This window comes from Symphalangus syndactylus, chromosome 7 (genome assembly GCF_028878055.3).
Source record: "Symphalangus syndactylus isolate Jambi chromosome 7, NHGRI_mSymSyn1-v2.1_pri, whole genome shotgun sequence".
Classification (NCBI taxonomy): Eukaryota; Metazoa; Chordata; class Mammalia; order Primates; family Hylobatidae; genus Symphalangus; species Symphalangus syndactylus.
This window is the reverse complement of record NC_072429.2, coordinates 41116627-41129681: the sequence shown is the minus strand read 5'-3', so window position 1 is coordinate 41129681 and position 13055 is coordinate 41116627. Positions and strand designations below refer to the sequence as shown.

General features: G+C 39.1%; 1 protein-coding gene across 2 annotated transcripts in view; it reads right to left on the bottom strand.

Moving 5' to 3' along the window:
* Positions 1-12392: 12392 nt before the first annotated feature.
* Positions 12393-13055, bottom strand: part of PRELID2 (PRELI domain containing 2) — a 76178-nt gene continuing 75515 nt past the window's right edge. For both annotated transcript variants that reach the window (XM_055285795.2, XM_055285794.2), the window contains one exon: positions 12393-12673. The gene's annotated coding sequence lies outside the window, so the exon portion shown is untranslated. The remainder of the gene's footprint in view (positions 12674-13055) is intronic.

The following is a 13055-nucleotide window of genomic DNA, read 5'->3' as shown; positions in this document are numbered from 1 at the left end:
CATAAACAGAACCAAAGACAAAAATCACATGATTATCTCAATAGATGCAGAAAAGGCCTTTGATAAAATTCAACATCCCTTCATGTTAAAAATTCTCAATAAACTAGGTATTGATGGAACATATCTCAAAATAATAAGAGCCATTTATGACAAATCCATAGCCAATATCATTTTCAATGGGCAAAAGCTGGAAGCATTCCCTTTGAAAACTGATAAAGACAAGGATGCTCTCTCTCACCACTCCTATTCAATGTAGTATTGGAAGTTCTGGCCAGGGCAATCAGGCAAGAGAAAGAAATAAAGTGTATTCAAATAGGAAGAGAGGAAGTCAAATTGCCTCCATTTGCAGATGACACGATTTTATGTTTAGTGAACCCATCATCTCAGCCCAAAAACTCCTTAAGCTGATAAGCAACTTCAGCAAAAATCACAAGCATTCCTTTACATTAACAATAGACAGAGAGCCAAATCATGAATGAACTCCCATTCACAAATGCTACAAAGAGAATAAAATACCTAGGAATATAGCTAACAAGGGATGTGAAGAACACCTTCAAGGAGAACTACAAACCACTGCTCAAGGATATAAGAGAGGACACAAACAAATGAAGAAACATTCCATTCTCATGGATAGGAAGAATCAATGTCGTGAAAATGGCCATACTGCCCCAAGTAATTTATAGATTCAATGCTATTCCCATCAAACTACCACTGACATTCTTCACAGAATTAGAAAAAACTACTTTAAATTTCATATAGAATCAAAGAAGACCCTGTATGGCCAAGACAATCCCAAGCGAAAAGAACAAAGCTGGAAGCAACATGCTACCTGACTTCAAACTTTACTGCAAGGCTACAAATAACAAAAACAGCATGGCACTGGTACCAAAACAGACATACAGACCAATGGAACAAAACGGAGACCTCAGAAATAACACTGCACATCTACAATCATCTGACCTTTGACAAACCTGACAAAAACAAGCAATGGGGAAAGGATCTCCTATTTAATAAATGGTGCTAGGAAAACTGGCTAGCCATATGCAGAAAACAGAAACTGGACTCCTTCCTTACACCTTATACAAAAATTAATTCAAGATGGATTAAAGACTTAAATGTAAAACCTCAAACCAGAAAAACTCCAGAAGAAAACCTAGGCAATACCATTCAGGGCATAGGCATGGGCAAAGACTTGATGACAAAAACAGCAAAATCAATTGCAACAAAAGCCAAAATTGACAAATGAGCTTCTGCACAGCAAAAGAAACTATCATCAAAGTGAACAGGCAACCTACAAAATGGGATAAAATTTTTGAAATCTACCCATCTGACAAAGGTCTAATATCTAGAATTTACAAGGAACTTAAACAAATTTACGAGAAAAAAACAACCCCATCAAAAAGTGGGCAAAGGATATGAACAGATGCTTCTCAAAAGAAGACATTTATGCAGCCAACAAACATAGAAAAAAAGCTCATCATCACTGATCATTAGAGAAATGCAAATCAAAACCACAATGAGATACTATCTCACACCAGTTAGAATGGTGACTATTAAAAAGTCAAGAAACAATAGATGCTGGTGAGGCTGTGGAGAAATAGGAACACTTTTACAGGGTTGGTGGGAATGTAAATTAGTTCAACCATTGTGGAAGACAGTATGGCGATTCCCCAAAGATCTAGAATCAGAAATACCACTTGACCCAGCAATCCCATTACTGGGTATATACCCAAAGGAATGTGAATCATTCTACTATAAGGACACATGCACATGTATGTTTATTGCAGCACTGTTCACAATAGCAAAGTCATGGAACCAACCCAAATGCCTATCATGATAGACTGGATAAAGAAAATGTGGTACATATACACTATGGAATACTACACAGCCACAAAAAAGAATGAGATCTTGTCCTTTGCAGAGACATGGTTGAAGCTGGAAGCCATCATTCTCAGCAAACTAACACAGTAACAGAAAACTAAACACCGTATGTTCTCACTCATAAGTGGGAGTTGAACAATGAGAACACATGGACACAGGGAGGGTAACAGCACACACCAGGGCCTGTTGTGTGGTGGGGGGCAAGGGGAGGGAATTTAGAGGATGGGTTGATATGTGCAGCAAACCACCATGGCACATGTATACGTATGTAACAAGCCTGCACATTCTGCACATGTATCCCAGAACTTAAAGTAAAATTTGAAAAAAATTTAAATTAAAAAAAAGAAAAACATTAAATTTATAATTTAAAATCTCCCCCAAACAGAAATCTCCAAGCCGAGATGGTGTCACTGGAGAATTCTACTAAACATTTAAGAATTTATACCAACTCTGCAATCTCTTCTAGAGATTGCTGAGTGTTTATGTGCCAGGAACTGCTCCAATTGTTTTACATATCTCAACTCATTTAATCCTTTCAACAACCCCATAAAGTAGGCACTATTATTACTCCCTCACATATGAGGAAAATGAAACCCAAAGAGCTTAAATAACACAGCTAGTACACAGCACTGCCAGGATTCCAGTTTAGCTCCTGGCTCCTAAGCCCTTATTCTCACCCACCACATTATGCAATCCCTAAATTTCACAAAGCGTGGTTTGTGGCCATTGCTCAAAAAATATTGGAATCAAATCAAATCAAATGCTAAGATTTCTTAAGTTTTCACCTTAATCTATTACCAAATTTTCAACTTTCACGTTTATAACAGGAAATTCAGATCTGACCAGGATATACTATTTCAACAAAGAAGTTGGGATACTATCATATTTGCCATTCTTAATAGAAATATGTGCATTCTGTAAATTTTAAAAAAGGTTATTCCTGCTGGCAACTGCCATACAATTCCCATTCAGATAACAGTTAAAATATATGAGAGAATAAACCAGAAAAGAGTTTTGTTATTGGAAACGGTAAGAGCATCACTAAAGCAGAACCAGCTGCACCAATATAATTACAAGAATCAAGAATCACAACATGGCCTCAATTTTTTCCATTGTGTTTGTTACTTTACCCCTTCAAGACTAATTATACCAATTCCCATTGATTTTAATGAGAACCCTGGATTAAACACTGTAGACTGACTGGTTAGAGATGTTGCAGTATATAGGTATATCTGACCTGCCTCCATTTAGGAAAAACTGGTATGTTACAAGCATTATATTGACAAATTACATTTTTTTCTGACCAGGAAAACAAAAGAGGAAACGGTATTGCCCAAACACATACACTACAGGGAAAATCATCTAGAATTTAATGTTCAATAAAGGCTCATTGTATTTATATATAGGACTTCCTTCTCAACTAAGAGCTTTAGTAACTAAGAGCTCTATATTAACTCAGTATTCAAAATAACTCATGATGCTGCTGATGGCAAGGCTTACCCAGGCTTCCTGGATATGCTGCGAGAACACAGGCTGATTCTGCAGAACATGGAAATTCTAGGAGTTCCAGTGATTGATTGGGGGTGGCCTCAATCAGGGCTTCTCTAACTTTTCCAAGAGACCCCAGATCCCTACCAGCAGAACAGGGCTCTGGAGCATTTGGCAATGTACTGATCACAAGTAATTGCATTAGGCTGAACCATATGCAATTGCCATTCTTTGGAATTTCCATTACGTTCAACCAACTATAACACTGTGTGTTAGGCAGCATTCCAAGCATTTCCGGCGCCCCAAACACAATTTAAGTCTCACTTTTTAAAAATTCAGAATCCATTCCAATTTTACTTTCTACAAAGTTATTTGCCTGTTGTAATATAAAAATACCGTTTTTCCACAAAGCTTTGAGAAAAATTAACGCTTCAAAAGAAGAGTTTTTGGGCCAGGCACGGTGGCTCGCGCCTGTAATCCCAGCACTTTGGGAGGCCGAGGCAGGTGGATCACCTGAGGTCAGGAGTTTAAAACCAGCCTGGCCAACATGGTGAAACCCTGTCTCTACTAAAAATACAAAAATTAGCTAGGCATGGTGGCGGGCACCTGTAATCCCAGCTACTCAGGAGGCTGAGGCAGGAAAATCGCTTGAACCCAGGAAATGGAGGTTGCAGTGAGGTGAGATCATGCCATTGCACTCCAGCGCAGGTGACAAGAGTGAAACTCCATCTTAAAAAAGAAGAGTTTTTGTCGGTCTATCTTGTGGCTTAACACACCCCTCACAGAGATGACTGCAGATCCCTAAGAGAACAAATACCCTGTTTTGAGAATTGCATACAATACCCTCCAGAAGGAGGTTTCAGAGGTAGACCAGCAGAAAACTAAATGTCTAGCTGACTCCTCGCTCTTCCCCAACACTTCTCTGCAAAACCCTTTCCTTTAATAAGGCTCAAAAAAAACACTGTTAGCATTTATTTTCCCAAGAAGAAATGGTTCTCATAGCACTTGACAGAACAATTAACACCTAAAGAAACAAGTTACAATGCTAGCTTCTGAGATCACACATACAGAAAGACTACTTTCCATACTGGAATAGCTCCAATAGTAATCTGATGCATACTGTTTAATGCAATCTGAAACCGTAATTTAAAATTGTGGCCATCTAGTGCCACCAATCTGACTCCAAGATTTTTAAGGTCTTTATGTCCAATCACCAAGAAACTAGCAGAAAAGCGTCATTAAACTCTTTTTTGCCGTACCTAAAGATATGTCAGGTGCAGGGTTCGGGGGATGGATTGAACACTATAGACCTCCATGCTACATCTTCTAATTCTCTAAAATGTCATTTGTGAAAGAAAATATCAGACAATAGAGGTTTTCCTCCATCACCCTCATCTAATCAGTGACAGCTATGACCTTGGTAGGGTTCTCCGTTTCTTTCTCCCTCTCCTCATCCCACATCCTGTTGCCATTTACAATAACTATATTTTGGGGTGATTCATTCATTAAACCCTTCCTGCCTGCTTTCTGTAAGCCTCCTACCCTGGGGCCCAGGGAATCGTTTTTAGTTTTTTGGTTTTTTTTCTCTGATTGACAAGAATGACTTTGGCTTCCACAAGACTAATGACTACATTCTTAAACAAACACAAATGAAAGAAGGGGCTTCAGTCCAGAAAATAATTTCCCTACAAACCACTGAAGAAACTGGCAGTGCAGTAATTTTAAAGTTTGAACAATTGATGAGTTTTCAAATGTAGGGAGACACCTAAACTTAAAATGGGAAAACAAAAACATGCAATTGGACAAGTTCGCATTTTCTCCTTTGTCATCGGATCTAAAAGTTTATCCTGGCACCGGCACAAAGAAGTAATGATTCCATCAGCAGCCTAACAGATGGCAGGCACGAAATGGCTCTAACCTTCTCTGAGAATGCTGGAGAATAGCTCCATGGAGTTTAATTTAACAGGATAGTGGCTGCTATTTTCTCTCTGCTGCCTCTTGCACAGCATGCAGTCCACAGCTACATCTTAAGGTCCGGCCCTGCAGTTACTCAGGTTAACCCTTCAAGACAATCAAGGGTCTGGAGTTACTGTGGGATCCTTTTTCTGTAAGGGATTCTGTTCCAACAAATGCGACTTAAACTTTTGATCATAACAAAACAGGCTGCGCACGAAGTAGTATTTTTAGAATCTCTTTTCTTCTATTAGCATTTAAGAGGCACCAGAGCACTTTTTTCTAGGACAGTGAATTGTATTTTTCTGAAGGACTTGAGGTAAAACACCAGAAAGGAGAGATCTTTTGTCTCAAACTTCCTTCTCCATCAAGCTTCCTAAGGGTTACTACTGACAAGAGAACATCATGACTTCTGGCTTTGGTAGGAATAACTGCCCGTGGCTTCAGGATCACCTTGGGAGCTATATGCAACCCTGATGCTGGGGCCTGCATCAGGCCAGCAACCCTGACCAATAAACCAGAAAGAATCTCTGAGGGTGAGACCCTGGCATCAGTGTTTTTTAAAGTTCCCTAGGTTTTACCAATTGGCAGCTAAGGTATAAAATACTGCATTTAAAATTTTGAAGACAGCATTTCAAAATTCTGTAAGTTAAGTTTCTTTGAGTTAACTTCTGTCCTGAGTTGCTACCACACTGACTTTGCCATTCTTAGGACTCTCCCTCTTCACCTTCCTCAGTCTTTCCAAGGCTTGTGTTGAGGTTCTGGGGCTTGCAGGACTAGCCCACACAAGTCAGCATGCTACCCTCCTGCCCTGAGACATCAGGGAAACACTGTGCTGACACTGCAGCCAGAATTCAAGGATGTCCTCAAACCAGGCTGTAACCATCAGAACAGCTTGAAGGTAAAAAACATTTACCCCTCAATGTCCCGTACCCTGCAATTTGTGTACTGCAAAGCTCCTACCTGACTCAGATGAGGTGGTCTCATGCAGCCAGCTCCACCCTTCCGTATATAAGGCTGGGCTAGAAAGAAGCTGTTATCTCACCAAAGGTATGACATGCCCTTCTCTCACTCAGACATTATCATTCACAACCGTGCATTTGCTGGTGAGCTTTAGGGCCACCAACCTACGCGTTTCTGCTGATCTCTCCATTGTGCATCCTATGCTAATTTTTCTTCTGCATCCTTTAAATAAGTAATCATTGTTTGATATACCCAAGAGGTAACTGTCTGGTATTACCATCAATTGGTTCCCACTACTGCCATCTGTCAGTGCACGGAATCTTTTAAATTCATGGAAAATGCATATTACAAAAAACTATGCAGGAATTTCAATTTTTTTCACCAAAATAAACTCATACTAAGTTGTTATAATATGTCTAAACAGGATCTGGTTTGAGGCACTAAGGAAGCTAAAACATTAGTTTGAAAAGAGCCCCCAACCAGAGCAACATAAATTTTGCTAAGATTGAAACAAAAACATCAAATTTATGGTGAAGCTTGGGATGAATGATGAAATCATTGATGTCTTACAATTCTGCAAAGAAATCAGCAGTTTACAAATGGATAGCTCATTTTAAAAAGGGACCAGATGATGCTGAAGATGAACCCTACAGTGGCAGGCCATCCACATCAATTTATAAGAAAAAAATCTTGTTTGTGCCCCAACTGAAGAGGACAGCAATTAGCAGAAGCAATAACCAACACCATAGACATCTCAGTTGGTTCAACTTCTACAATTCTGATGGAAAAATTAATGTTGAGCAAACTCTACACTCAATGAGTGTAAAAATCATTGCACCCAGATCAGGTGCAGACAAGAGTGGAGCTTTCTATGGAAATTTTAAACAGGTAAGATCAAGATCCTGAAGCATTTCTTCAAAGAATTGCACAAGGAGATGAAACACGGCTTTATTAGTACAATCTTGAAGACAAACCACAATCATACCAATGGCTACCAAGAGGCAGAAGTGGTCCAGTCAAAGCACAAGCAGACTGGTCCAGAGCAAAGGTCATGGCAACCGTGTTTTGGGATGCTCAGGGCATTTTGCTTGTTGACTTTCTGGAGGGAAAACAACAACATCTGCTTGTTATGAGGGTATTTTGAGAAAGTTAGCCAAGGCTTTAGCAGAAAGATACACAGGAAAGCTTTCTCAGAGGCCTTCTCCACAATAATTCCCCTGCTCATTCCTCTCATCAGACAAAGACAATTTTGTGAGAGTTTTCATGGGAAATCATTAGGCATCTACCTTACAGTCCTGACTTGGATCCTTCTGACTTATTTTGTTTTCTAATCTTAAAAGAAACCTTTAAAGGCAACCAATTTTTCTTCAGTTAATAATGTAAAAAAGACTGCATTGGCCTGGTTAAATTCCCAAGACCCTCAGTTCTTTAGGGATGGACTAAATGGCTGGTATCATTGCTTTAAAAAATGTCTTGAACTTGATAGAACTTATTTTGAGAAATAAAGTTTATATTTTTATCTTTTAATCCCATTTTTCTGTGAACTTTTTAAAGCCCCCTCATATAATGATACACGCCTTCTAGTGATGCACTGGACCAAGTCAAAAGAGAAAACAAATCCTGCCGTTTTCCTGCACACAGCAGATGCTCAATAAATGCTGGCTGAACTTAGGACTCTACCCCTAAAGGAAGGGTCATCACCATACCTGGGCTCTAGCAAAGGAAGGGCATTAACGGGGTGTGGACAAGGCATTCTGGTAACAAGGCACAGAAACCCACCCAAACACATTCAAGTAAAAAGAGGACAAATGAAAGGATAAATATGAAACATGGAAACAAAGTACGGAAAATAGAGCTGAGCCTCACAGGCCAACAAGAAGCTACTCTCTCTCTCCTTCACCCTTTGGGAACACCTGGCTTCATTCTGTTTGTCCATGTTGGGCTTCATTACTTCTCCCTCTGTAGATCCTGGTCCTTTGTTCCATTAGCACATGGCCCACCCAGGTCACTCAATAATGGTGGCCTCTGCTTATTTCTGGGAGAAACTCTAATGTCTCACCTTGAGGGAAGGCAGGGGGCTAACGTCATATGGTCAGGATAACACCCTCATCTGGGGCAGCTGAAAAGGACTAGGATTATTACTACAAATGATAACCACAAGCTCGGCTAAGAGATGGGATACCCCCCAAAATTAGAATGCACATATAAATATCAGTTGTAACAACTTTATTTCAGAATGACTGCAGGAAGGAATTTCATAGGTAAACAACTAATTTATAGCTCTATATCACAATAACACTGAATCAGAAACACTTCATCCCACACAAAAATATGGCCTGATAATTTTTTGAGTTTTAATCCTCTTAAGTTTCACATTATAGAACTGAATACACAAAAACACTAACACAGCTGGGGGAGACAATGGTTTATTGATCAAGAGAAATTATTTCTAGCAATATCTCACTTGCCGTGAGGTCACAAATATGACAACTGCAGATGAGGATAAAGAAGTAAGTTAGAAGAAGAGAGTTGAGCCACTAATATAATGTCACCAAGTCAACGTAGCAAAGTACATTCATTTTTATTGCTAGAACAGCCTCTCAAACCTCATTCAAATCCTCTCTACTCTTACTCAACATATAGTATGCAGTTACACAATTTCCCAACCCCAGGGCAAATTAGAGAAAGGTTCCTAGAGGTAGGCACAGTAATGGGAGAGACAAATGACAGATAAAAGTGAGGCAAAAGAAAAACTCTAAAAACTGTGGTAGAACTCAAAGAGCAAACATATCTGGAGCCTTCAGTGTAGGGACTTTAACAAAACTAAGTAGGACCTTGAAAGAATTAAAAACATATATGACAACTCTGAAAAGATTTAATTATCCCCAGTAGACTGTGTTTGCAAAAGCAGAGAAATGTATACTAAATTAAGAAACAGTTTGACGTAAATGATTGAAATAAAGTAAAAAAGATGTGCAAGTTAAAAGAATAACCTTGAGTTTTCTACACCATGCACCGCACAATGTCTGATAAAGGAATATCAGTACATATATACTGCTTATAAAATACACAAACTAGTTCATAGAAAAAGAATACAGCACCTTTTTCATCCATATATGATTGAAATTATAAAAGCCCCTTCCTGGTAAAAGCACCTCAATCATATAGGGATAGTTCAAGTCAGCTTCTCTCTGCATAAGAACTTTATAATGTGTCCTGAATGATCAACTCAAATTCCACAAATCAGAATCGCTGGAGAAAGGGCCTGAGAACCTGCACTTTAGCACATTGCCCCAACGATTTCTGGTACACGTGAAGTCTGAGAATCACAGGGTAAATCATCGCCTTGAAGACAGGAGGAGACTGGCCAGGTCTGTGAATTAACCCTTTCCCACTCTTGTTTCTAGTATGCCCAATAAGGCTGTACTCCTGGTTTTGACATTTCTTAAGCTACATGGTACAGAATAAAAAACATGGACTTCTAAATGTTTTATCGCAAAATATATAATTAAAAAAAATTAACAAGCCCTAATTAATTCCAAAAAGAGGACAGACACAGCAGCTCACATCTGTAATCCCAGCACTTTGGGAGATAGAGGCAGGAGGATCATTTGAGGCCAGAAGTTCAAGACCAGCCTAATCAACATAGTGAGATCCTATCTCAAAAAGAAAGTAAATGAAAAAAAAAAAAAAAGACCATAAGATTTCTAAGCCATATATGTGAAGCTGGAAGCAATAGCTGCCTGCAGGAGGAAAAATACTGAGTGAGAAAAAGTAATCCCTGGGGATTATTTAGGAATGAGGAAGAAGATACATCTAAAGGTAGTCTTGGAGGAGAGGCAGAATACAGCGTACATCCAGAATACAAAAATGCAAATCTATTAAAGCTTGGCCAGGATGTTTAGGCCTGTCCTTAACACTCTGGAAGCAGAGGCTAAAAACTACTGGCTGGCAAACATGTTTTTTGTTTTGGCCAGCACAAAGGTTTTAAACAATTCTGAATTGGCTGCCAATAAAAAACTGGGAGATTTTTTTTTTTTTAAATTCTATCTTTTCTTAGAAAATTGGAAATAGGAAATACTAAAAAAGGCCAGCGACACAACCACACTGTGCTGGAACTGGGCACACAAGGCAGAAATTCAACCTCTCTGTGCCTCACTCTATTTCTAATAAAAAACTTCCTGCTACAAAGATCCTTTCCAACCACAGAGATATTAAGAAAAAAAATTAGATAATGTCTGCAAATACCTGGAAGTCATTGTAGTGTTCTTAGCTGCCCACTGGAATTACCCAAGGAGTTTTTTTAAAAGCTGATGCCTTTGTTCCACTACCTGAGATTCTGATTTTTGGTCTGAGAAGCAACCCAGGCATCAGAATTGCAGAAAGCTCCCCAAGCAATCCTAACAGACGGCCAAGGTTGAGAACTCCTGCCTTCAGAGGATGGGAGTTGTTGAGTGTGAAGGGTTAAACTTATTCTAATGTCAACCTCCAAATACAAATTTCTTGCCTCTCACTTCCACAATAATTTGCATCACCTCTTATTTTTGGAAATAGGCTATTACTCCAAAAGCCTACCAAATGCCATTTACAAATTAGAAAGAAAGGTCAAAGTGTGTTTTAGTTTCTACCATTATTTTTCCCTCCAACACAATTGAAGAATGAAACACTATGAAGCTGAAAAGAAATTAAGAGACAAAATTCAGGCAGCACAAAGAGCTCAGATACAATAAGAAGAGGCTCACAGTGGCAGACTTGTATGAAAAAATACAATTGCTTTGAAATTTATCAATAGATTAAGCGGAAAATTTTTCAGACATTTAAAAAAAAAATTTCCCCAAGACTCCCCAGTAATGGCCTAATTTTTTTTTTTTTTTTTTTTTTTTTTTTTGAGATGGAGTCTTGCTCTGTCACCCAGGCTGGAGTACAGTGGCACAATCTCAACTCACTGCAACCTTCACCTCCCGAATTCAAGCAATTCTCCTGCCTCAGCCTCCCAAGTAGCTAGGATTACAGGCATGCGCCACCACACCCAGCTAATTTTTTTGTATTTTTAGTAGAGACGGGGTTTCACCATATTGGCCAGGCTGGTCTCGAACTCCTGACCTTGTGATCCACCTGCCTCGGCCTCCCAAAGTACTGGGATTACAGGCATGAGCCACCACGCCCTGCCCTGATTTTTATCTTAAGAAGATGAATTTCAAATTATTACCTCTCTTCAAGATTTTTTAGATAGTATGTATTTATATTTTGGCTTCTGATCATGAGAAATGCAAACTACTGCCACCTAAGTTTCAAACAGTAGTACCACTTTACATTCCAGTTAAAAAGTACATTTGCAAAATGTTTTACATAATAATGGCTTCCATTTCCTGGACTTCTACTATGTACTAGGCAGCGTGCTCGGTACTTCACAGGCATGATCTCCAATCAGTCCAACAATCTCACAAAATTAATTCTATCATCTTATTTCACAAATTTTTTTAAATGAGATTCAGAAAGATTTAAAATTATGTTCATGATCACTGAGCGAGTAGGTGCCAGCACTTGGATTCAAACCTAGGTCTGTCTGTTGACTTAAAAACCTGCACAAAATTACCTTGTTTAATCATCATAACGCATTGGTGGAAAGACCTGTGCCTGATTATCCCCATTTGCCCAATAAAAAACAGAGAGGTTAATGATTTGCTCACCATCACAGAATGAATTAGCAGACAAGAAACTGCCTTCCCACTCTTCATTTCATGTTTTTTTCAGAGGACCAAATCACAGTTTACATATTACATTCTATAAGCTATACTTATGGCAGTTTCATATGACTTATGGACAGGATAAAAATCTCCCAGTTTCTGAGAATCTTAAACATTATTATAAATGCGGCTTAGCTTCAACATAGGTCTGGTACATTCCTGTTTGTTCCAGTCCACCCGTGAATCAGGTACCAATTCAACTCCCTTATTGGTTCCAGAATCCCCTCACAAATCCTATGAACAATGGTGCTGATAACACAAGGGCACAAGCACCCTCTCTAGGCCTTTATCCTGTCCTTAGCTGCCCTGACACCATCACCAGACAACCAGCAGAACACCCTGAGGAAGGGCACACATAACTTACATGGGTCTTTTTTCCTTTATTTGTAAAATTATAAAGAGATTGTGTCATAAAAATCCAGCAAGAAGGTCTTATCTCACTGAGTCCCACTATTCAAAGCAGGCTCCCAGAGGAGGGTAACATTTTATGTCCTGGCAAGAAGGTCTTCTCTTCTTGAAGCTGCCAACACTGTATCCTCAAACCTGTATTCCAGAAACTGTGTCTGTGATGTGTTGTGGCCAAGAAGTGATTCTCAAAAAATAAAAATAAAAATAAAAAAGTAGACACGGATACAGCTCTCCTGCAAGAGAAAGCAAACAGGCTTCATCACCTCATAAACATGTCTCACCAATCAATACTTATTTGCCCTCTTTTCTAAAGCAACTCTTCAGAGTCCACTTGAATTCTATCACTACGGATAATTCTTGAAATTGCATTTCTCCGTCCTAATGATCTTCGAACAAGGCAAGCACCTCATTTTATTAAGTCCAACTACCCAAAGGAGCTGGTTCAGAGAAGAGTTAAGATATAGCTAAAATCGAGGTCTTAATCATTCCAATGTGATAGAACTCTGCTATGTTGTCAAATCTCACCAAGCCTGATCTCCCAACTGCCAGTGGCAAGAACAGACAGATGTCAGCGTTATTTGTTTTATTCAAAAATGACAGGAAATCAAAAATCTA